This window comes from Macaca mulatta, chromosome 1 (assembly GCF_049350105.2).
Source record: "Macaca mulatta isolate MMU2019108-1 chromosome 1, T2T-MMU8v2.0, whole genome shotgun sequence".
Taxonomy (NCBI): domain Eukaryota; kingdom Metazoa; phylum Chordata; class Mammalia; order Primates; family Cercopithecidae; genus Macaca; species Macaca mulatta.
Window position 1 is genome coordinate 76,801,963 of NC_133406.1, and position 25,865 is coordinate 76,827,827.

General features: G+C 35.7%; 1 long non-coding RNA gene across 1 annotated transcript in view; it reads right to left on the bottom strand.

Annotated features, from left to right (window-relative positions):
- LOC100426640 (uncharacterized) overlaps nucleotides 1-24,037 on the bottom strand; it is a 96,954-nt gene extending 72,917 nt beyond the window's left edge. The window contains exon 1 of the long non-coding RNA XR_013412274.1: nucleotides 23,904-24,037. This is a non-coding gene — a long non-coding RNA (uncharacterized LOC100426640). The remainder of the gene's footprint in view (nucleotides 1-23,903) is intronic.
- Nucleotides 24,038-25,865: the final 1,828 nt, after the last annotated feature.

Below are 25,865 nucleotides of genomic sequence, written 5' to 3' on the forward strand. Positions count from 1 at the left end.
CATCTTTTTTAGGTTTGTGTTTCTGCCAGAGGTCCCTTCTATAGGTAACATATTTCAGTTCAAGATAGAAGAGTGTTACTTAGAGCATAATGCCCTAGTCATCAATTTAGGTTTGAACATTTCATACATTTAGAGCTTAAGGTTTCAGTTTGGGGTATTCCTTATGAGAGTCACTTTTTAAGAAAGTTTGGATCTGTTGGCTTTCTGAAGATTGAAAAGATTTCATGAAGCATGAATAGATTTCATGAAGCATGATGATGAGTTAGCTATAAAAGCATAAGGATTTATGGATTATATGTCCTATTAAAAATACACATAAGTTTAAAAGAAAGGAGAGAATAATATGCATTTCAGATTTTGCTGAATATAGAAATTTGGAAATGGCTTAAAGTGTTAGCCAAACCAAAATTCAGTTAAATTTATGCAGTTCTGGTTTATACCATGGATTTAAGTCCTCTTCACATTGGGTTGCTTCCCAGAGTATGCATTATTTGTTGATTGCTTTGAAATATAGATCAATTTTAGCAAAAAAATGATATAAACAGAAAGGAGTATTTTGTTCTCCTGCATCAAAACTGAATGCAATCTAACATATAATTTATGCTCTATATCATTGGGCTTGTTTTTTGTGTAGGCAAAAAAAAAAAATGTTTTTTTAAGTACTTAAAAAGCTATTACAAGCTATTGTTTTGTATTATAATAAAAACCCTATTGATGTGCACCTGTAAGAGTTTTAAATTTATTCTCAGTGTCATTTGTCCTAATGCCTTTGATCTTACTTTCAAATTTCACTTATATTACAGCTAATGAAATGTTACTTTAAAACTAAAAACTATACAAACATGTTGGCTTGTTAAATATCAGGCACACAGATTAATGTGATTTATTTAATTTCACCTCTAATAACTATAACAATAGTAAAAATCCTATGTATTTTCTCCATTTCAACTATAGTATGTAGAGCATATATTAAAGGTTCATAACTACACATTTGATGTGACTACCATTATGGTCAGTGCTCTCAAATAAATTTTTATCTTTAGGAGATAGACTGTAGTATATTGTATTGTTTGGTTTTAATAACTCCCATCAAAATTCAGATAAGTATCTGAACTTTGTTAACTGAACTTTACTCGAACTATCCAAACTTCCTTTAATTTGTGATTCACGTCTGAAAATCTCATGAGAACAGATGCTCTTGTAACTTTTCTTTACTTCCTGCTTCCATTGTGGGAAACAGGTTTCCACAGAAATTCTTACACACATTAAGTCTGAATGCATGATGCCTAAAGACTTTTATCCATTCAAATTCAAATTTGATATTTTTTTTTACCCAGTTGAAATTTCAGTTCTTATCTGAACTTATCTTCTCATCTGAAGAAAGCTTAGTATCTCTATTATGTTCTAGTAGTTTTGGTCGCTGTTTTCCCCTTGAAACTCTTTATTTGTTAATCCTCTGTGGCATTGGTTTTTCTCAATATTCCATCCAGAAATATTTCATCTCTTAGTGCTCCAGTTGCAGTTACATCTTCTGAATTTTTGCTTTGACCTTTTCTTACTCTGAATGATCCTGCATTACTTGGTATTTTCCAGACTTTTCATCCACATAGTACGTATACATTGAGCACATTTTGTGTGTCTGGCACTGTTACATGCACCGAATTTAAAGCAATAAACAAAGGAAAAAAAACCCAAATCCTGCTCTCATGGAACACAACTCATATTGGGAGTAAGCAGATAAGCAATACAAATAATTACAAGATTCAACATATTAGATAGCTGTAAGTGCTATGGGGAAAACTAAAGCAGAGTGATGAAAGAAAGTCCTGGGAAGGGGCATGATATTAGTAAGATTGGCAGGTAATTAAGACTTAAGGAAGCGAGGGTACCAAAAAGAGCGATCTGGAGGAAGGCCACTGAGGCAAAGGGAAAGGATCTGAAAATACTTGGAGACTGGTGTATGCCTTGTATATCATTTGGCTTACTTTTCTTCTCTCTCTACATCTTGTCTGTTGCTCTGAACTAAGTTGTCAACAAATATGCTCATAACTCTTGTTAAATAAAATGCATAGGAAGCCACTGGTTTGGACTGAGTTCCTGCACTTAGTCCCAACAGACCAAACCAAAATGGAAGCACTCATGCTAAAGTTCCACACCCCAAGCCAAAACTGACCTCACATCTGATGTTCTGAGAAACCAGAAGCATGAGAGATAATAGTCAAAACCCCAAACCAACCAGTTTTAACTGGCATGATGAGAAAGCCCTCCCTGCTTTTAATCTCTACAAGCAAAGTAACTTTGAAACAACCAATCTACTTTTTGTTTCTGATGAAAGCAGAAACATTTACATTACCTTACATTTCTCTCACAAAACCAATCTCCTCTACTAAACCCATTGTAACACTCATTCTATTTTATAGAATAAGGTGTTTTTAACTCTAGAATCACAAAAGCCAACTAAGATCTTGAAACTAAATTTATTGTCATTTTATCTATTATAGTTCTGGCAACCACGAAGGGACCCCAATGACATGTCCCTTGAGGAACACAACAGAGGCACTGCTGACCCCTTTTGAGGTTCTCTGTCTTCACAGAGTCTGGGGATTGCAAGTTTCTCTCAGGTCAAACTCTGCTCTTTTTTCACTGAGCCATTTGATCTTATGGCTTTCAAATCCAGGGTTAGCTTATGTTGTGAGAGGGTACTTGACCTTTGGGTTTGCAGGAGCTGATGAGTTACTGGCAAGAACTGCAGTTTTAAAGGTAAGCGACAGCAATTGCAGTAAGTGGTTTTTACTTCAGGAGGCACAAGCTCCAGCTCTTGGAATTTGCAGGCATTTGCAGGCTGATATGGTTTGGCTCCGTGTCCCCACTCAAATCTTATCCCAAATTGTAATCTCTGTGTGTCAAGGGAGGAACCTGGTTGGAGGTGATTGGTTCATGGTTTCCACCATGCTGTTCTCATGATAGTGAGGGAATTCTCATTAGATAAGATGGTTTTAAAAGTGGCACTCCTCACCTCCACTGCAGCGCGTGCTTTGTTTCCTGCTGCCATTTAAGAAGGTGCTTGCCTCTCCTTCACCTTATGCTATGATTGTAAGTTTCCTGAGGCTTCCCCGGCCACGTGGAACTGTGAGTCAATTAAACCTCTTTTGTAATTAAATTAGCCAGTCTCAGGTAGTATTTTTATAGCACTGTGAAAACGGACTAATACAGGTTTATCCTGTTTGCTTCTTTTTATTGCACACTTAGGTAAGGGAGTCTTCAGGTGTCTGACTGGGTCAGATGGAAACTGAAAAATTACTGGCTAAGTGGATTAAGGGGGTCTCAGAGCCAAAACCACAACTTAACTGGTAGGCATGAGTTGGGCACTTAATAGCTATAGAGTGCTTACCACCAAAAAATAAATCTCCCGTTTTAGGATAAACTGACACAGAATGGGGTACTGCCTGTGAGGCTCAAGAAAATGCCCTTGAAACAAACTACATTGTGAAAGCATTACACAACTCAACCCAGTGGGGTTTTCCTCTCAGATTTTTATCTTGGCTTTGACAGATCCAAGATTCAATGAAAAATTAGGATCCTTAATTTCTAAAGAACTGAGTACTACACTTTCCAGCTATTCCTGCCTTTACATATATAAGTATTAGGCATGAGAAGGTGCAAATACTTACAAAAATGATGAAATTTTACTAAAGATAATTTAAAATTTCAATGGACATTAGGTGGAATGTTCCAGATGAAGAACATTGCACTTAAAGAAGTGCCTCTAAAAATTGGGGTTCCCAAATTAGGTCCATCTGGGGTCATGCCTATTGATGAGCAGAAGCTTCTGAAAAGATTTCCAAATATTTTATTGCCTCTTTTAAAGGATACTTTTCAAAAGCAAATGAAAAGCTTAAGTGATTGATTGATAACAAAAATGGAATTGGCTAATCTTTTGCTTAGTTACTATCCTATCGAAGAAGGAGGCCAAAAGAATGCTAAAGTGTTTATAAAGGTTAGGCTGTCAGGTCAAGTGGGTTTGCTTCTTTATCAGAGCTAACCATGCTGAGTCCAGGCATAAAGAATGCTTTCTTTGTCCTTTTTATTAATGGGCTCCTCCCTGGAGTCATTAATCTAGTCAAGAAATAAACGAAATTGAAAAGACCACTCATGAAACTAAGTCAGTCTCCAAAATACACCTTTTTGGCATTTGGCTGGCTGTTTTGAAGGTTTTTGTAAAAATTTGCATCTATAAAGGAAAATTCTTGGAAATTTTTATATTAAAGAGAGAGTCTGGATCTAAACAAGCCTCAATTTTGACCATTTTGCCTTAACCAGGCTTTCTACCTACACCTTCCTTTGCTTAGGATAAATGGGCTCTTCAAAGAATAGATGATAATTTTTAACAAGTCTTGTGTGAGTATGATTAAGTCTCCTGTCCTGTGATAAAAGTTACTCTTCTCTGGTTCCTGTTACTCTCTGGGGAAAGGGTTGATGACAATGGACACCCTTTGGGAAAATCTGTCTTTAGGCAGATATGGGAAATTCAGAAAGACCCATCTTGCATTGTACTATTTTCAAGCATGTTTAGCTCAAAATAATATATCAAAGAAATATATTTTGGGATGGCATGTCCTGTGCCCTGAGCTCCTTCAATGGCTAGTTTTGTTTAAGAATCAATTCAAGTATAATTGTTAAGAATGAGGAAATTAGGTGGACATTATGGGATACATCAGTCCTCCTTTAGCCAAGGTTTTGCTTTCTGTGGTTTTAGTTACCCAAGGTCAACTGCAATCTGAAAATATTAAATAAAAGATTCCAAAAATAAACAAATTATACATTTTAAACAGCCTGCCATTTTGAGTAGCATGATGAAACCTCATGCTGTTCTGTTCCAGCCCACCCAGGATGTAAATCACCCCTCTGTTCAGCATAAACAGGCTGTATGCATTACCTACTGGTGAGTCACTTTGTAGTCATTTCAACGATCAAATCAACTGTTCTCATATCATAGTGCCTGTGTTCAAGTAACCATTATTTTACTTAATAGTGGCCCCAAAGTGCAAGACTAGTGATGTCGGCAATTCAGGTATGCCAATGAGAAGCATATCTCTTTGAAAGATCAGAAGGTAAAAGTTTTTTACTTAAAAAAGGAAAAAAAAAATGAGTGCGAGGTTGCTAAGACCTATGAGAATAATAAATCTCCTATTTATGAAATTGTGAAGAAGAAAAAAGAAATGTATGTATAGTGTACATAGGGTTCAGTACTATCTGTGGTTTCAAGCATCTACTGGGGGTCTTAAAACATATCTCTTGTGGATAAGTGGGGGCTACTGAAACAACCCTTACAAAGATTATAACACTGAGAGAGAGAGGTCTAGCATAGCTGACTCTATCTTGATATCAGCCTCACAGACTGGCTGTCCTTTCTCATTCCTGGACATAGGCCAAGCTAACCATGGGAGGAATTTAGCTTATAGTTTAACTTTGAAACAAGGATGATCATAGTCCCTCCCTAAAACTGATCTCATTGTCTGGGGACTGAAACTGCCTTTGTAAGACTAATGAAAGGCCACAAGATTAAGATTATGCAAGGAGCCTGAATTCTGATAAAATGTAGGTGTGTGTAGTCAAATGATAACCAGCCATTGTTCCATGCCCTGCTTTCCTATAATCCTTTACTGCTCAAGAGTCATGAAGCCTGAGGTCACAGATTTGTAACTTCCCCACTTGCTCCTATAGATAACGTTGCTATTGTAAAACCTAAGATTGGTCTTCTGAGATGTTTTCCAGACTTTTGCATTCCAAGACCTACAACTGACTCCACCTGGACAGTTGACTCATAACTTAACAGGTCCTGTGACCCCCATCCAGAGGCTGACTCAGCACACAAGGACCATTTTCCACATTTTTATAATTTCATCCCCAATCAATTAGCAGCACCCATTCCCTAGCCCCCTGCCCACTAAATTATCCATAAAAACCCAAGCCTCTGAGTTCTCAGAGAAGCTGATTTTAATAATAATAAATTCTTGTTCTTCCACTGAACCAGCACTGAAATTATTAAACTCATTCTTGGCTGCAAAAATCTGCTGTTCTCAGTGCATCGGCTTTTCTGGGCAGTGGGCAAGATGAACCCATCAGACAATTACACTATTGTAAAAGTTTATAGATGAACTTGTAGTAATTTCAAAAATATTTTTCAGTCACTTGAAATCTTAATATCATGTCATGCAAAATAAAAAACATACATGAAATTTCTGGGTCATTTCTAAGTAAAATACTGAAACACTAATTCCTGAATATAAATTTTGGCATCTTGTTTTTATATGATATAGCAAAGCTAAGTATTTTTAATTCTGTTAATAAACATTTAAAAATAGTATTATAAGAAAACATATTTGTAAAAATTATGAAATGGTGCCCATCTAAAAAAATCCTGATATAAAATGTTCAAATTTGCTTATTCACTAGTTTTCACTGAAATTAAGGTCACTGAGTGTTAAAAATTTTAGTTAGTATATGGTAAGTAAACCTAGGGATAATAAGGAAACCACTCTGTGAGGAAAGTAAGGCATGTTTATACAGCATGTTATAAAGTATAAGAATGTGTTCTTGTTAAGGGAGAAAGAGAGTAGTTTTTTTTTCCTAAAGTAGAGTAACTGTTTCAAAACTTAAAAAGGGGAAAGGTCAAGAACAAAAATTGAATGAATCAGAATGCTGTAGATTTTTAGAAGATTAATCCTGTAAAATGAATTTTATTTGGGATCAAGCTGGCAAAAATTACAAAGACATGTATGTAAGTTTTTCTAAAAATTGACCATTAGTATCAAATGCTAATGCAAAACTAGAATTTCACTCTCTGAGTTAAAACAATAAAGTTTTCTTGGAGTATTGATGTGTTCTTAATAGGAAACAGCAGAAGGTCTTTCTTTACTTTTTAGATAATTGGCCTAGGAAAAAGATTCTGTGTTTTATCAAGATGATTCCTCATTCTTCATGTTGAATTTATTGAGCCTTTGATTATTTAAGAAAACTGAGTCTTCTTTATTAAAGAGCTAAGGTTTTCTACAACCATCTAACTTTTTTAATTTGCCTTTAGAAGCTTTTAAAATTGTCACTATGGTTAAATGAATGATTGTTATTTCACATTAACCTGTAATCCTGTTTTGATCAACTGTTGTAAAGCGTTTGATATTTTTGACAAATCTCCCAAAATCAAATTCTAACTTAGGTCTTTTAAATCTTGAATAACTTTGGAATTTTCTAATTGTACCCCTGAAAAACCTTAAAGGATGTTTATCTCACTTTGCAAAAGAGAGATATTGGACTAATTAGGTTTGTTTGATATGAAAAGCACTGTAAAATAATACATGATGCTAAACCTTAGGTTATATTTATGGATGCATTATTGATATGACTGTCTCAAAAGTTGTATGAAATTCCTAAATATGTGATATATAAATCTAAAGTACTATATTTTCAAATAGATTCATGAAAAGGTTAGAATGGAATTATAAGTGCAGGTTTCTGATAACTTTAAGATCATACCATTGGACTGGGTAAGAATTTCTAGAACTCTAGTGAAGAAACTAGTAAGTTTGGGAAACTGCTAAGATCAAGCAGAACAAAAATTAATTACATGAGATTGAATGAGAAAATGAAGAATTATGGGGTTTTATGTTGTTAATTTGAAACATTGCTCATTCTTGCTGGAAAATAAAAAAATTTCCAGATCTAAATAAACATTTTTTTTTCTCTTATCTATCTATACCTTAGAATAATTTGGCAAATTATACTTCTGTAAACGGAATAAAACATTTACTTTTCCCTCTCCTTTTGACCCTTCCTTCCAAGATTTGGAAACAATCAGTGAGTATTTTACTTTTATGGCAATATAGTTATTTGCATAAGTTCAATAAGAATATGTTCTCTTTTTAACAGGATAAAATTGGAAATATTGATTATATTAAAGCTTAGGCTGAAATGATATATTTGTGAATGTGGCTAGAATGAATTTACAGATACTACAGGTGAAGTCTGAAGTTTGGCTTCCTAACCTCTAGAGTCCTAATTGGACTAAATCCTAGTCCTAATTGGACTTCTCAATTATGTAATCAGGCCAAGTTTAGCCAACTAGATATATTTTGTAAACAAATTTGTCTTATTCTGATTATCTTTGGCAGAAATGGGGGTGACTACAGAGAAAAAAATATTTTTCTAAATAAAAATTATAGTTCACCTTTAAAAATTCTAGCTATTAATTGTTTGCAGGTTTTTAACATCTACCTATAGGATGAACTAGATTCTGAATTATTTTTGTTTTCTCTACTGTCTGGCTACAACTCTTCAACTAAGAACAAGAACTGCTCTGTTCCTGAAGCCCTGTAAGCGGAAGCTGGACAACTCAATGTAAATTTCAAGGAACTAGTCTCATGCCTGATGTATGGGATACACAGATAGTTCATCAAAATGCCTGATGCCCTAACCGGAGACATTTAAACTGCAACCCAGAATGAGAAGTTGATGACTTCATGCAGTGGACAGCTTTTCTCAAGATGTTGAACTAAGACTTCCTATCAATAATGAAACCCTTACCTCTCTTAATTTTGCCTTGCTTATGCCTACCTTTCTCACTTGGAAGTATAATGCTGTGATTAAAATTTTGAAATCAGTAGTTTATGCAGGCAATTTGACAAAATGTCAGATCTATCATGCCAAACCCAGATCTGTACATGACCTAAGTGACTTTTTATCCCACTCAGTGGGTAAACTGTAGCAATATCTCTAATGCAATTATCATTTGACTTGTACCAATGGCCCCATTTCATAGAGTCAGACCTCTAGACCCACTTGTTCTGACTCCCTGCTTTAATGTAACCCAGTCGTGGGATACTAGATAATGGAATCGCTACCTATTGACTGAAAAGGAAGGAATCTGCACAACAGCTGACACTTCTTGTTGCACGTGAATAAGCAGAACAGACAGGCTGCTTGACTAAAATGGGTAGATTCCTCATCTGGTTCATTCTTTCACCTATTTGATTTTTGTTGGTTTAGTTTATGGGGATCCTAGCTAAGTTACAAACTCCAAACTCCTAGTATTATTACCCAGACAGTCATAATAGTATTCTCCCTGTTGTTCTGTATTCTCTCAAATATTTTAAATGTTTGTATGAAGTCATATGTCTAATGTCAAATGATCTCTCTTTAGCAGGAACAACAAAAATTCTAAGAAATGCATGATCATACAGATACCATAATCTATAGGCATGTTGAGTATGGAAACTCAGAATTTTGAAAACTGAGAGTAGCAATAATGCCCTAAGTTTTGGTCACACTCTCACCTAGGCCCAACAGACCAAACCAAAATGGAGGCACTCATGCTAAAGTTCTACATCTCCATGCCAAAACCAAGTTGTTTATCTGACCTGAGAAATCAGAAGAATGAGAGAAAATAGCCAAATCCCCAAACAGGCCATTTTAGCCAGTGTGATAAAGAAGCCCCTCTGCTTTAATCTTTACAAGGAAAGTAACATTGAAACAACCAATCTACTTTTTGTTATCGGTTTCTGCTTTCCTCAGCCTTTTTCTGTCTATAAACCAATCTCTGGTCAGCTCATTGGAACACTCATTCTAAATGAGGTGTTTTATGATTCTGGAATTGCATAAAAAAAGCCAATTAAGATCTTTAAACCAAATTTGTAGTAATTGTTGTAATTATTGTTACAACAATTCTTGCAATTGTTTCTTTTCACACTCCCACATTTATATCTCCATTTTGAGTGCCATATCTCAAACTCTCTGCCTAACATCTAAACGTGAATGTCTTAGGAGCATTTCAAACTAAATATAACCTCAAATCTCATGTGTTTCTTCCCCCTGAAATACATGATTCCTTGTATACCTCTTTTTTTTTTTTTTTTTTTTTTGAGACAGGGTCTCACTCTGTCACTTAGGCTGGAGTGCAATGACATGACCACAGCTCATTGTAGACTCAGCATCCTGGGCTCAAGCAATCTCCCTGCCTCAACCTCCAAAATGGAGCTGGAACCAAAGGCAGGTGCCATCACGTTCAACTAATTTAAAAAAAAAGATTGTCGAGATGGTGTACTAGCCCATTCTCACACTGCTATAAGACCTACCCGAGATTGGGTAATTTATAAAGAAAAGAGATTTAATTGGCTCATGGTTCCACAGGCTGTACAGGAAGCATGGCTGGGTAGGCCTCAGGAAACTTCCAATCATGGCAGAAGGTGAAGGAGAAGCAGGCACAATCTTCACATGGCAGAGCAGGAGACAGAGAGAGTAAAGGGGGAAATGCTACATACTTTTAAACCACCAGATCTTGTAAGAACTCACTCACTATCATGAGAACAGCAAGGGGAAAATCCACCCCCACAGTCCAGTCACCTTCCACCAGGCTCCTCCCTCCAACATTGAGGATTACAATTCGATATGAGATTTGGGTGATGACACAGAACCAAACTGTATGAGATGGGTTTCACCATGTTGCCCAGGCTGGTCTTGAATTCCTGGGCTCAAGTGATCCTCCTGCCTCCTCCCAAAGTGTTATGACAGAAACATCAACTTAGTGATTCAAGCCAGAAAACTGGGAATCTTTTTAAGTTTCTTATTTTCCTATCTCTCTACATCTACTTTGCTTTTCCATTTAACACTAATTATTGAGAAAACACTTTGTGCCAGGCTCTGTGTTTCATGCTGTGGATGAAAGATTAATCACATGTTGAATATTGGTTCCTTTATATTTGTCTGTATTCCCCCTGTTACACCCTAAGCATCTTGTTGAGATTATAATAATAGTCTTCTAACTGTGAAGTGGATTCAACCAAACTTTATTTATTCATGTGTGTTCTCCAACCACTTATATCGGCAGAAGATAATCACAATAGCCATGACTTACTAAATTCCAAACACCGTTCTAAGCACTTTACCTGTGTTATCTCATTTAATCCTTATTTATTACCTTCTGGTAGGCATTAGGATTATTACCTCTATCGTACAGGTGGGGAAATTGTGCCAAGAGATGTTAAATGACTTGTCCAATGTCACATGGTGCAGTAAGTGGGAGAGCTGCTGCAGGGCGTGGTCATTTCAAAAAAAAGAGCAGGTTCAAGTGATTCTCCTGCCTCAGCCTCCCGAGTAGCTGGAACTACAGGCATGTGCCATCATGCCCAGTTAATTTTTGTATTTTTAGTAGAGATGGGATTTCACTGTGTTGGCCAGGATGGTCAATCTCTTGACCTTGTGATTCGCCTGCCTTGGCCTCCCAAAGTGTTGGGATTATAGGTGTGAGCCACTGCGCCCAACCCGATAGTTATTTTCTAACTATAGTATTGTATTTTTTATTCCTATAGTATTATAGTTTTATTTTACTGGAGAATGTTCCAGAATGTCTCAAAATATAAAGTCACAAATATGGTTAAAGAACTAATAGGGGGGAAAAAAACAGAATTGAAAACAATGAGGCTCTGGGCAAGTTATAAAATGCCCATATTAACTGAGAAATCATATCAGATGATTCTACTGGAGAGCTTAAAGACCAGAGAAATACACAAATAAATAGCAGCCTTAAAAGGAAAGCACCCCTATCCCAATATTCCAGCAAAATTACTAAACATTTGCTGAAAAGAAAGAGAATTGCTGAACGGTTAGAAAAGCCCTGGGAAAATTTAAGCCACATTTCTCCTTCTAGTATCATTAAGGAATTTATTGACGTTCTGTAGTAGCCATAGGAATATTTAGAAATCATTTGTCTAATTATCTGCCACAAATAAAAGAATTACAGATTCTCCAATTTATCTCTCTATATAACCTTGCTCCTAAACTCCATCTGTACTCCAATGTCTACTATGCATGCTAAAGTTAAGGTATCAACACAGTTTTTGATTCCACTTACCCTTTCCCCCAACTTGCTCCTCTTCTTGTTTCCTCCATCTCTCTGAATGATACCTCTGAGTACTGAATTTCTCATGCAAAAATGGTGGCATCATTCTAGATTACTCTCCTTCCCTTGCTTCCCATGTGCAGTGCCAGAGAAAATCCACTAGCTCTACCTTCTTGATATATATACTAAATACAGATTCTTTTCAGTCTCCATTGCCATCCCATAACCCAATCCACTTCCATCTTTTCCCTGGACTACCTCGACAGCTCACTATGTCAGAAGGACATGGTCTTTGGTATTTCTGTTGCTGGTAAAGAGAATGGTTTGCACCAATCCACCTTTTCTTTTCAATACAGGACTGAGAGCCTTCCCTTCGAAAGATGTTGAGCTGGAAGAGGAGCGATGTCCGTGGCTGTGGGAGAGAGAAAAGTTTTTCACTCTGTATAGGAGGTGGCCAGTATGAGACCGAACTTTTGGCTGCATTGGAAAATGTCCTGTTTTAGCCAGCTGAACAAGCTTCTGGAAGGAAGGTTGCACTCATAGAGACCACAATAGGTAGGCTGCAGTTCAGGAGGATTTCAGATTTTTTTTTTTTTTTTTTTCTGTTGTTTGGGTTGTGGCAGAAAGTGTGCAGGAAGATGCAGCACTGGAGAAAGAAGAATGAGGAGGCTGGCACAATGGAAGAGCAGCATTCCCATCCTCCAAATGTAGAGAAATAGAGGAAAAAATTACATGTTAGCTGAGAAAGAAAAATAGAACAAAAATGAAAAAGTAGAAAGCCTAACTTCCATTTTATCAAATTTCCACACTGTTGATGTCCATTAACCTCTTCATCTCTCATCATGTGATCCAAATTCCCTTCCAGAGCTAGAAGTAACTGACTATTCTGTGGACGCCGAGCAGACAACATAAAGTTTGCCTGAAAACGTGGTGCTGTTTGCTGATCCATTGCTTGGAAGTAATTGTTTCATAAGGACAGCTTGCTTCTGGCATTCTATGCTAAAATTGAGATGCTTGACTTTTCACCCTCCAAAGCCTAAATGTATGGCATGAATATACAAATCTGGCATTTTTCAATGATCATATGGCCCAAAGCTGGAGAGCTGAAAATCACTAGGAGTACCAAACTGGTGTCCACTTTGGAATACTTGGCCCAAGAAAATGTATATTCTCATGCTTTAGGAAGTTGGTTTTGCAAAACGAAGGCTGAATTGGGGCCAAAAAGAAAGCACCATTTGCCAGAGTGCAGATGAAATGTGATAGTTTGCTGCACAAAGTTTCTTTTTAATAGTTATTTGCAGCTGCCATGACACATCTTTAACGTTGTAATATGCAGAACTGTTATTTAGAAATTCCAACAGAGAGAAACAAATCTCAATTGTTTACATTTAAACATGATGTAGTAAGATACCAAAGGATAAATGTAAACATTATAGTTTGGACAAAGAAATGCATGTGAAACATGGCTCAAATCACGGCATAGACTGAAATGGTCTAGGGTGAAAAAATTGTTATTTTCATGGAAAAGCTATATTTACAACTATCTTAGTTAACAGACCTGCTTATGATGTGTGTGAGAAAACATATTATTTTAGAAAGTATTTAAGTATTTTTAATTAATATGATGAAGGAACTCCATTGCTTTTAATAGAAGGGTTTAATTCTTCACAGATAATAGTAACTTTAATTATACTTGTTATTCCTTCTGAAGACATAAACACAATTATAAAAACTCATTATGTGGGATTTACAGGTTTGACAAAATTCATTAAAGATTTGATTTAAAAGTCAGAAACTATGTGCAATCAACAGTAGACTATTAAAATAGACTAAAATTTGGCAAGCACATAGGAAACACAGTGTTAGCAAAAATGAAGACTTCAGGGAAAGGAAGAAAGGAAAGGAAGGAGGCAGGGAAGGAGGGAAGGAGGAAAGAAGGGAGGAAAGAAGGGAGAGAAGGAGGAAGGAAGGAAGGAAGGAAGGAAGGAAGGAAGGAAGGAAGGAAGGAGGGAAGGAAGGAAGGAAAGACGGGAGGGAAGGAGGGAGAGTAGGAAGAAGGAAGGGAGGGAAGAAAGAAGGAAGGAAGAAGAAGAGGGAGGGGGAGGGGGAGATGGAGGGAGGAAGGAAAGAAAACAAAGAGAGGAGGAAGGAAGAAAGGAGAGGGGAGGAAAGGAGAAGGGAGGGAAGGGAAGGGGAGAAAGGGGAGTGGAAAAAAGGGAGGGGAGGGGAGCAGAGAGAAGGGGAAGGAAAAGAAGGGGAGGGAAAGGAAGGAAGAAAAAGATCACTGAATAAAGAGTGAAATACAGAGGACCAAAGGCAGAGGTTTTTAACTTTATTTTCATTTTGTTTTATTCAACAGTAACTTTGAGAGTGTCAAGATGCAGTTTCTGATGCTAAATTTTTATTCTCTAATGACATTGGAAATAATTTAAGGTGTAATGCATACAGGTAAAGTGTGTACAAAAAGTTGTTTCTGAGTTCCTAGTTCTTATTTGGAGAGATGACAGTTAATGGTGGAGACAGTTGCAATGTGTTCTTCATTCCCTTTTTACCATCCACAAAACTTGTCCACTGATTTGCTGCTGTTTTTATAAGATGCTGTTAATTGCAGAAATGGCAAGTTTTTAGTGAGAATAAAGTCACTGACCTGGGCTGATTTGCTTTTTGGTGGCTCTCTATTACTCTTCACCTTAAAACACAAAAAGCAAAACACCTAGCTCAGGAACCAGACTTCCTGAATTCAAAATTGGCTCTCCCACTTATTCCACCATGTGACATTGGATAAATCATTTAACATCTCCTGGTGCAATTTCCCCACCTGTACGATAGAGATAATAATCCTAATGCCTACCAGAAGGTAATAAATAAGGATTAAATGAGATAACACAGGTAAAGTGCTTAGAACGGTGTTTGGAATTTAGTAAGTCATGGCTATTGTTATGATTATCTTCTTCCATAGAAGTGGTTGGAGAACACATATGAATAAATAAAGTTTGTTTGAATCTGCTTCCCCGGTACCCATATTAATAAAGCACAACATTGTCTTACTATCTAATTGCAGTCTGTATGCCAGAGATGTTTCATGCAATAGACCAAATGTATTCCCTGTATTTCCCAGCCTCCCTTCCAGTTAGATTGAGACCATGTAGCTGTGATCTGGTCACTGCACAAAAGGAAGTGATGAATGACACTTGTAGGCTAACCTGTAAAACCTTCAGCTCTCTCTTCCTCAGCCACCGCAGCCCTGAAGGCAATGTGTAGCAAGTGATGAAGTGACCATATGAAGGAGAGCCCTCCACCCTGCATCAGAATTCTCATAAATGCGAAATAAAGTCTTTCTTCTGTTAAGCCACTGATAATGTGTAGTTTGTTATTGTAATATTGCCTAGCATCATCCTCATTACTGCAGTAACCAAAGTGATGCATAGCTCCTTGGTAATGGGAATAAAATCATGTTATTCCAATTCCTTAACATGGCAGTGAGGTCTGCTCTCTCAATTAAAAAATATTTCATTCCTCTTTTGTCTTAATTTTCCAGCCTGGCACCATGGTTGTTTCTTAGCCATAGTACTTGTATTTTATGTCCAATTTGGCATTATTTATTTTAATCTGAAGGGTATATTCACTATATGGTCTTAACACTCTGGACTGCTTGCTGGAGCTAAACATTTAAATATAAACACAATGAGTATATTTCTGTTGATTCTTCTCTTTAGAGGATGCAGAACACAAAACGACCCTTTGAAATAACAACTACGATGCAGGTAGGAATGGCGACGCCACCATGTGACACCTGCACACTTCAGGGGTCTTCTCTTAGTGATGCCACAACGTTTAATATTTATCTCAGTATTGTTTTTCCTTTTATAATTATTATGCAATATATGATCCTATTATTTCATGTTTACTTGAGTCACTAGTGGTTTTAAGTTGAGTGGAAAGATAAATGCACTGTGATTAGGTTATATTGTTAATTTTATTTGAAAAATTATTTAAGGATGTTTTACACTTTAGACATCTAAAAGGTAGTGATAAAATCCAAATACAAAATTATCAAAAGAACCGAAGACCTTCATTGTCCTATCCAAATGCCTGAGCACATATTTAAAATCAAAACAAAACACTGGACTAGAAAATGAGAAGTCAAGGACTAAAGTCATAATGATGACATACAAATTGATTTGTATATCTTGAGGTTTTTAGGAGCAGACATTGAAATATCAAAGATCCGCATTAGGGACTACAATGGTCCTATAATCTAAAGTACAGAAACGCCTTTGGGGGAAGAGAAATATAAAAGAATTGATGCTGAAAGTCTCAATGGATAAGGTGATTTTAGTGTTCAAGACTAAACTTTTTGAAAACAAGTATCTGCTGCCAGGTGTATTTTTATGACACTATTCAATTAAAGTTTTAAGAGCCATATTTGCAAAGTTATTTATATACTATAACAGGACTCCAGGAAGCTAAGAGTCCTGGCCCTGATATTTTAGTGAAAAGCTCAAGGTACCATTATTTATGTAAAATTTGGATTTTATAGACAGAAATAAAAAACAAAGGACAAAACATATTAATACTTTAGAGAGTAACACATTTTGAATAATAAAAACACTGCTCCATGCTAAGTATTTATACTGCTCAATAGAAGTAGGAAAACATGCCACTAAAGAATTTTTGTAGTCCTTTTCTACCTGAATAACAATGATCTACTTAAAAAAAAAAAGTGTGTAAAAGGAATTGCTACTTTGTTTAAAGTTAAATATGCTTTGGTATAATAACAACAAGAGATATATTAGCAAATGATGTGAAGGAGTTGTGTGATTGTGTACATAATTTTGTGTTTATAATAACTATTTTCACCTAAAATATTAAAGTAATTCAGTCTCAAATATTTTAAAAATACCTTTGCAAAATGAATTGCAGAGCTAAGTTCAGCTGTTACCTGGACAGAAGAGATCTGTGTGATAAGCTATCACAAAACTTAGGATGGGGGTGCTGGTAAATTATCTAGTTTGCCTGCTGACAGTTTCTTTTCATTTTATCTCTGACAATGCAAGTTACAGAAAATTATAGCTCTTTGGAGATTTTCTCACTACTGTGATTTACTCATGAGGTATACTTCTCTTATGAGTTCTCTCCATTTAGGAATTTCTTATCCTTGAAATCCCCCAGAAGAATATTCTATACTAGAGCACTCTTTGTAAAGTAAGTAATTCATTTTACATTTGATTTGTCTTCTGAATGTGTATCTGGCAAAGAAAATTATTCTGAAGTTTTCTTGGGCATGGTGATGGTTAACTTTATGTGTTACTTGCCTGGGCCACACGATGCCTAGTTATTGGGTTAAACATTATTCTGGATGTTTCTGTGAGGGTGTTTTTGTATAAGATTAATACTTAAATTGGGGGACTTTGAGTAAAGCAGATTGCCCTCCACAACATGAGTGGGCCTCCTCCAATCAGTTGAAGGTCGTAAGAAAACAAAGGGACTGGCGTCTCTCAAGCAAGAGAGAATTCTACAACTGACAGTATTTAGACTTGAACCTCAGCATTGGCTTTCCTGGGTCTCCAGCCTACCAGTCCACCTGCACATTTTGGACTTGCCAGCCTCCATAATCATGTGAGCAATTTTTTTTCTTCAGGTCTCACAATTTGTTCTCAAGTAATGTCTTATAATAAATATTTTTATAATGAGTATGTGTGTATATATACATATATACACATTACAGATATATATGCCATTATTTTCAATGGCAAAAACCACAATTAATTTTGAACCAACCTAATATATATACATATGTGTATATATGTGTGTATATATACATACGTGTGTATATATGTCTATATGTGTATACACACATACTCATACATCATTGTAAAGTTACATAGATATCATGGAATCATGACAGGCCCATGTTATCTTGAAAGACTTCACAATGGCAACCCAGGGAATATTATAAATATCTTACTGGTCCTGTTTCCCTGAGAACCCTGACTAATATAAGCACTAAATACAAACCTACAGACAGGTTGTTCTGATTTATCCCTTGAAAAGAATATATTAACAAGATAATTCAGATGAGCATGAATTATGCTCAGCAGCCTCCCTATGGCATTATTATATTTTTATAAGGAAAGCCAGGTAGTCTAAATTGTCTGTGATTCTTTTTTTTTGTTTGTTTTTTTGAGACAGAGTCTTGCTCTGTCACCCAGGCTAGGGTGCAGTGGCACGATCTCAGCTCACTGCAACCTCTGCCTCCTGGGTTCAAGCGATTCTCCTGCCTCAGCCTCCAGGGTAGCTGGGATTACAGGCACGTGCCACCATGCCCAGCTAATTTTTTTGTATTTTTAGTAAAGACTGGGTTGTCTGTCATTCTTAAAAAGTGCCATGAGGTCTTCTTACAAGGTTATGTTCTCTTAGGTTATGTTCTTTCCTGGCCATGGAGAGCATTTTCTTAATTTGCTTATAATTCCAGAACTGAGGAAAACGGTAAGAAAATAAGATTTCATCCTAAATTTCTGATTAATCATCAAAGAATATATTGCTAGAAGATGAGTCTAACTCTATTTAGCTCTTGGTAATGAGCCCCATCTACAACTGACATGAGAGCAGGTCCTTAATAGATCCTCCCGAGGACACAAAGTTGAGAGTAAAAAAGCAATCAACTAAATGTTCATCTTCACAGCATGCATTTTCCCTTCTGTGGAGTTAAGAAAAGTCGGGAGAAGACAGGAGACAGAGTTAGAAGGCTGTGTTCTATAGTATTCGTTGAAGAAACATTGTAAAAATACATAGAGATCATGGAATTGTGACAGGCCCATGTTATCTTGACAAGCTTCACAATGCCAACCCAAGGAATATTTCAAAGGTGGGACTCAAACCAACAAAAATCTTTAGGACGTGAGATAAAATGAATGGGGTAGCCGAATATTCTAGAAATGGAAGAAAAATTCTAGAGTTAAAAGTTATATGTATTCTCTCAATAGATGTTTATTAGACATGGACTATGTGTCAACTACTATGTTAAATGATAAACTATACCAGTTTTGAGCTTAGATTGGCAAGCCTGATGGTAGGCAAAATAAATACCAACAACATATATATTAGCAAATGATGTAAAGGAATTAAGTGATTGTATGGATAATTTTGTGTTTATAACAACTGTTTTTACCTAAAATATTAAAGTAAAATATCAACAAAAGATATATTTAGAGTTTATCTTCATTTGCTACCAGCATATTCTCTAGTCACTACCATTTAAACATTTAAAAGCATATATTTTGTTCAGATTTGTACAAGTAACAGTGAGTGACATATGTTTTAAAAGTATTTTTTTTTTGCATCTGATTTTTTGTTTTTAAGTGAACAGCAACTTATGCCACAGAGAATAATTAGAAAAGAATCAGAACAATGGAGGAAGGAAAAAGTAAGTGGAGAAGTGAGAAAAAGATACGGAAAAAGAGGGAAGAGAGAAAGATTATGGAAGAATATTTAGATCTTCCAATTCTCCTTAAACATATGCAGTGCATACTCAGCAATTCTACCCAAAAAGGCCAGAAGTCACTCGGATAAGCATCCTATATTTACTATGAAACATTTGCCTAAGCAATTGTTTTTGTTTTTTGTTTATTTTTCCATTTTATGTGTGCATGTGTGTCTAAGTTTTGACTTTGTTTAAAGCGATCTAGCCAGACAAACTAAATTTTAGTAAGACATTTCTTTTAAAAAATGACCAGTTTCCCTATTTTAACTGTTTACAGGTAAATAAAGATGTGATAATTACTCAATTGACTGAGCATCATTCAATTTGCTAAGGACTCAAATAGAACAAAAGGCGGGGGAATGAGAACTTAATCTTGATATTGAGCTGGGACATCCATCTTCAGACATCAGTGCTCTGGAACTGAACACCATTGCCCCATCCCCCTACCCTAGGTATCAGGCCTTCAGACTTGAAATAAATTACAATGCAGGCTTTCCTCTTTCTCCAGCTTGCAACTTCTCAGCCACCATAATTCCATGAACCAATTCCATATATATAATTCAAACATATATGAAGCATACACACACACACACACTACATATATATAGATAAACAGATAGATAGATAGATAGATAGATAGATAGATAGATAGATAGATAGATCCTACTGGTTCAGTTATTCTGGAGAACCATGACTAACTCAGATTTTGGTACTAAGAGTGGTTTTAGAGGAACAGAATTTTAAAGATGACTTTTCTGAATTGCTTCTAGGGTTTCTGGAATTGGCACTCTAATTTGATTCAATTTAAATATGCTAATGACTCTGAGAAATAGAAGTATAAATAACATGACAAATAATTCAAAACAACTGCCATAAAAATGTTCAATGATCTCATGAAAGCAATTAATCAGAAAATGAGAAATTAACATGAGAAAACATTGAAACAAATTTTGGGGTAGACAAATACAATAACTGAATTGAAATATTTACTAGAGAGGTTCAACACAGACTCAGTTATGCAGAAGAAAGAATCAGAAACCTTGAAGACAGGTCACTTGAAATTAGCCAGTAAGAGAAGCAAAGGGAAAAACAAAAAACAACCATAAATAAAGCCTAAGGGACTTACAGAATACAGTCAAGTGAACCGTTAGAGGATTCTACTTAACATTTAAAGAAGAATTAACATCAGTGTTTTTTAAATTATTCAAAAAATTGAAGAAGAGGGAAGACAAAACTTATGAGGCCAATTTAGAATTCTGATTCCAAAGCCAACAAATATTACAAGAAAATGAAATTATGGACCAATATCCTTGATAAATATAGATGCAAAAATAATCAAAAAACAGTAGCAAACCAAATTTAATATCAAATGTAATGGCACATTAAGAGGATATACACCATGGCCAAGTGGAATTTATCCTTGGAATGCAAGGATAGTTTGCCATATGAAAACCAAACAATATGAAATGTCACATTATCAGAAAAAGTGATAAAAATCAGATGATCCTATCAGTAGATGCAGAAAAAGCACTTGAAAAAATTTAATACCTCTTTAAGACAAAAACACTGAACAAACTAGGAATAGAAAGAAATTACCTCAACATAAAAAAGCCATATTTGAAAAACTCACAGCTAATATCATAATCAATGCTTCAAAAAATACCTGGAAGCTTTTTTACTAAGATCAGGAATAAGTCAAGGATACCCACTCACACCACTTCTATTCAGTACTATTTCTAGTACTGAAAGTCATAGCCAGAGCAATTACGCAAGACAAACAAACAAAATGCACCCAAATTGTAAAAGAAGAAACAAAATTGTCCTTATTAACAGATGATATGATCTTATATATATAAACCATGAAGAAGTCCACCAAAACAAACCTGTTAGAGCTAATGAACACATTCAGCAAAGTTGCAGAATACAAACTTGGTATACAAAAATCAGCTGCATTTCTATTCATTAATAATAAACATCCAAAAAGAACATAAGGAAAACAATCTCATTTATAATATTGTTAAGAAGAATAAAATACTTAGGTAAAACTAAGGAATACTTAGGTAAAACAAAGAAATGAAAGATGTGTACACTGAAAAATACAATTTATTGATGAAAAAATTAAAGAAGATTCAGATAAGGGAAAAGATATCCCATGTTCATGGAATAAAAAATTTAAAGTTTTAAAATTGCCCATTGTACCCAAAGTGATCTATAGACTCAAAGCAACTACCAAAAAAATCCCAATAGTATTTTTTGCAGAAATAGAAAAAATAATTATAAAATTTATATGAAACCATAAAAAAAGAAAACCCAGATAGCTAAAAACACCTCACACTTTCTGACTTCAAAACATATTACAAAGGTAGAGTAATCATAATAGGATGGTACTGGCATAAAGACAAACCTATAGACAACAGAGGAAAATAGAGAGTAAAGAAATAAACCCTTACACACTGGGTCAAATGATCTTTGGTAAGGATACCAAGACCATAGATGGGAAAATGATAGTCTGTTTTACAAATGAGTTTAGGAAACCCGGATGCCCACATGCAAATGAATGAAATTGGACTCATCTTTCACATTACACAAAAATCAACTCAAAATGTATTAAATCCTTAAGTGTAATACCTAAAACTATAAAATTCAGAGAAAACAATATAGGAAGAAAGCTTCATAACCTTGGTCTTAGAAATGATTTCCTGGATATAACACTAAAAGCAGAGGTAACAAAAGCAAAAACACACAAGCCAGATTAAATCAAACTAAAAAGCTTGCATAAAGCAAAGGAAACAACAGAATGAAAAGGGAACATACAGAATGGGAGAAAATATCTATAGACCATATATCTGATGAGGGGTTAATATCCAGTCATGTGAGGAACTCCTACAACTAAATAATAAGAAAAAAATGAAATTTTTGATTTTTAAAATAAAGAACTCAAATAGACCTTTCTCCAAAGAAGACATACAAGTAGTCAACATGTACATGAAAAGACTCTCAATATCACTAATATTCAGGAAAATGCAAATTAAAACCAAAATGAGATATTATCTCATACTTCTTAACAGGACCATTATCAAAGAAAGGACAAAAACGAAACAGAGAGCAGCAAGAAATAACAAGTTTAGGCAAGGGTGTGAAGAAAAGGGAACCCTTGTACACTATTGGTACAGATGCAACTTGTGTAATCGTTATGAAAAACAATATGGAAGTTTCTCATCATTGAAAGTAGAACTATCATATGATCCAGCAATCCCACTTCAAGTATTTATTTAAATAATTCAAAACAGGATCTTGAAATAACATGTGCACTTTCACATTCATGTTCACTTTGGCACTATTCACAATAGCCTAGATGTAAAAACAACTAAAATCGTTTGATGGATGAATGGATAAAGAAAATTTGGCATAATCAAGCAATGGGATACTTTCAGCCTTGAAAAAGAAAAAAAATTATCCTATGCCATAATATGGATGAACTATGAGAACATTATGTTAAGTGAAATCAGCTAGTTATAGAAGAACAAATGCCACATGATTCTATTTATATGAGGTAACAGAGGTAGTAAAAACTCATAGAAATGGAAAGTTTAATTTTAGCTGCCAGTGACTCAGGGTGGGGGAAATGGAGATTTGCTATGCAATGAATCTATAGTTTCAGTCATGCAAGATGAAAGCTCTAGAGATGTGTTGTACAACAGTGCACATGAAAATGTGTTAACAGAGTAGGTGTCATCCTATGTGTTTTTTTTTACCACAGTAAAGAAAAAAAATAAATCATATAAAGTATGACTTTGGCCACAACAAAATTAAACTAAAATTAAATAATGTGAATTCATCCTGAAAATACTAAAATATATGAAAATAAAGCAACATCTTTTCTTTTTGAGACGAGTTTCACTCTTGTTGCCCAGGCTGGAATGCAATGGTGCGATCTCGGCTCACCACAACCTCCGCCTCCCAGGTTCAAGCGATTCTCCTGCCTCAGCCTCCTGAGTAGCTGGGATTACAGGCATGCAACACCACACCTAGCTAATTTTGTATTTTTCAGTACAGACAGGGTTTCTCCCTATTAGTCAGGCTGGTCTCAAACTCCTGACCTCAGGTGATCCACCCTCCTTGGCCTCCTAAATTGCTGGGATTACAGGTGTGAGCCACCACGCCTGGTCCAACATATTTCTTAATAACCTCTGGGTCAAAGAAGGACTCATAAGGGAAATTAGAAAATATTTTGAACTAAAAGTAAACAAAAACACAAGTTAGTCGGGTTCCAATCAGCAGACAGAAACCACAGCAAAATGTTCAACATGAATATTTTAGGGTGAAGAACTATTAACTAGTAAAGGGTTAATAAAATAGGTAACTAGTGGAATATAGGAGTAATAAATGCAAAAATAATCTATTATTTCTGGTGAGTAAGAATACAGATGAAAGGAGTTTAGAAGTTGGAAGATATTCCCCTCCCCTTGCTTGCCTAAGTTACAGACTTTATTAGAGAGAGTATAACTACTACAAGCAACTACACCTTACCTATGGCCAACAAACTTGCCAGAGGTTGCAGCCAGAGCTCATTCATAAGAGGAATCCACTGGGTATCTGGAAAATTCAGTAGAGGGTCGGGTCGGCTGGAGCTGTTCTATGGAAACTCCCTGCAGGGTGTCCATGAAGTGACAGGCTGGTCAAAGGTGGTCCGAAGAAACAATCCATTGCTGAAATAATGGAGGGCCACGGCCACTAAGCAGAAAGAGGCCCTCATGGTGGGTGCCTGTAATCCCAGCTATTTGGAAACTGAGATAGGAGAATCGCTTCAACCCGGAAGGCGGAGGTTGCAGTGAGCCGAGATCAAACCATTGCACTCCAGCCTGGGCAACAGAACCAGACTCTGTTTCAAAACAAACAAACAAACAAAGAAACAAAAATTACTAACATTTCCCTATCATCCTCATGTAGTGCTGTCTTCCTGGAGCTCTTCCACCAGAAGCAGCCCTCTGAACTGCTGGAGAAACTCACTGATGACTGAGTATTGTGGAGCCGCCTGCACATCACTGGTTACTGCGGGAGAAAACGAAAAATCACACCAGAAAGAAACCTCTTCCTTTGCTTTGTCTTGCAGTGATCCCCCAGCACCCACTAAAGCTAACATTGAGCAGCTGTCTAAAGGGAAATTTTTACAGGGTTTGTTTTCAGTTTCCCAAAGCAGGACAAAAATGGATGGCTGTGAGATGAGAATCAATTAATAACTAGCATAATAACATACCAAAATTCATAGACTGAAGCAAGAAAGTAGGATTTAGAGTAAAATTTATAGCATAAAATGCTTGTATCAGGAAGAAAACAAGGTCTCAAATCTGTAATATGTCATCCTTAAGTTCTCAAAAAAAACCTGTGATATATTCTTCCACCTTAGGAAAAAAAGAGGAAATTTAACCAAAATATGCAATAAAATAGAAAAAAATAAAAATAAGTATATGAATAATTGAAAATGGAATCAGAAAAACAAGTGAAAAATGGATAAAACCAAAAGATGTTTCTTTGAGAGGGTCAATAAAATTGATAAACAACTAGTCAGTCTGAACATACCAAAAAAGGCTATCAGGAATGAAAGAGGGAACATTAATACTGATCCTACAGGAATTAAAAAGATAATAGAGAAATGTTAGTAATATAGTCCTATGCTAGTAATGACATTAAATTCATGGATAAAAATCTTTCCACAAGGAAAACTCTAGGTCCAAATGATTTCATTGGGGAATTTAAAGAAATATATTTAAGTATATTTAAGTAGAAAATTGATACTAGGAGTTCTCAAACTTCCGGAAAATAGATGAGAAAGACAAGCTTCCCAACTCCTTTTATGAGGCAAGCAGTACCCTGATGTCAAAAATGTCAAAGATATTACAAAAAAATAATAAATTGTTGACCAGTATCCCTCGTTAACACAGACACAACAATTGTTACTTTCGAAAAATTAAATTAAGGAAAATATTTTAAAAAGATAACACATCGTTACCAACTGGCTTTATCTCAAGAATGCAAGGTTGATTTTACATTTGAAAATCAATCCATGTAACTCATTGTTTATTACAATAAAGGAGAAAAGCCATGTTAAATCAAGGTTGGCCTAAAGCTGCCTCCTTACATATTTTAAGTTCGGCCTAAAGACTTCTCTGTACATCTTGAACTGTAACAAGTGGAGGTGTAAACAGACCCTAGCCTACCCTTGTGCCAGTCACTGAGTTTTGGCCAATCAAATGTAGCCACCTGTTTGAACCATTTTCAAATAAGGCAAACTCTGAGTTGTAACCAACCCAGCTGCTTCTGTACCTCACTTTCCTTTTTCTTTCCATAAAATCTTCTTTTGCCACATGGTTGCACTAGAGTCTCTGAGTCTACTCTGATGCAGGAGGCTGCCAATTTGTTAATCATTCACTGCTCAATTAAACTTTTTAAAATTTAATTTGGCTGAAGTTTTTCTTTTATCAGCCATAATAG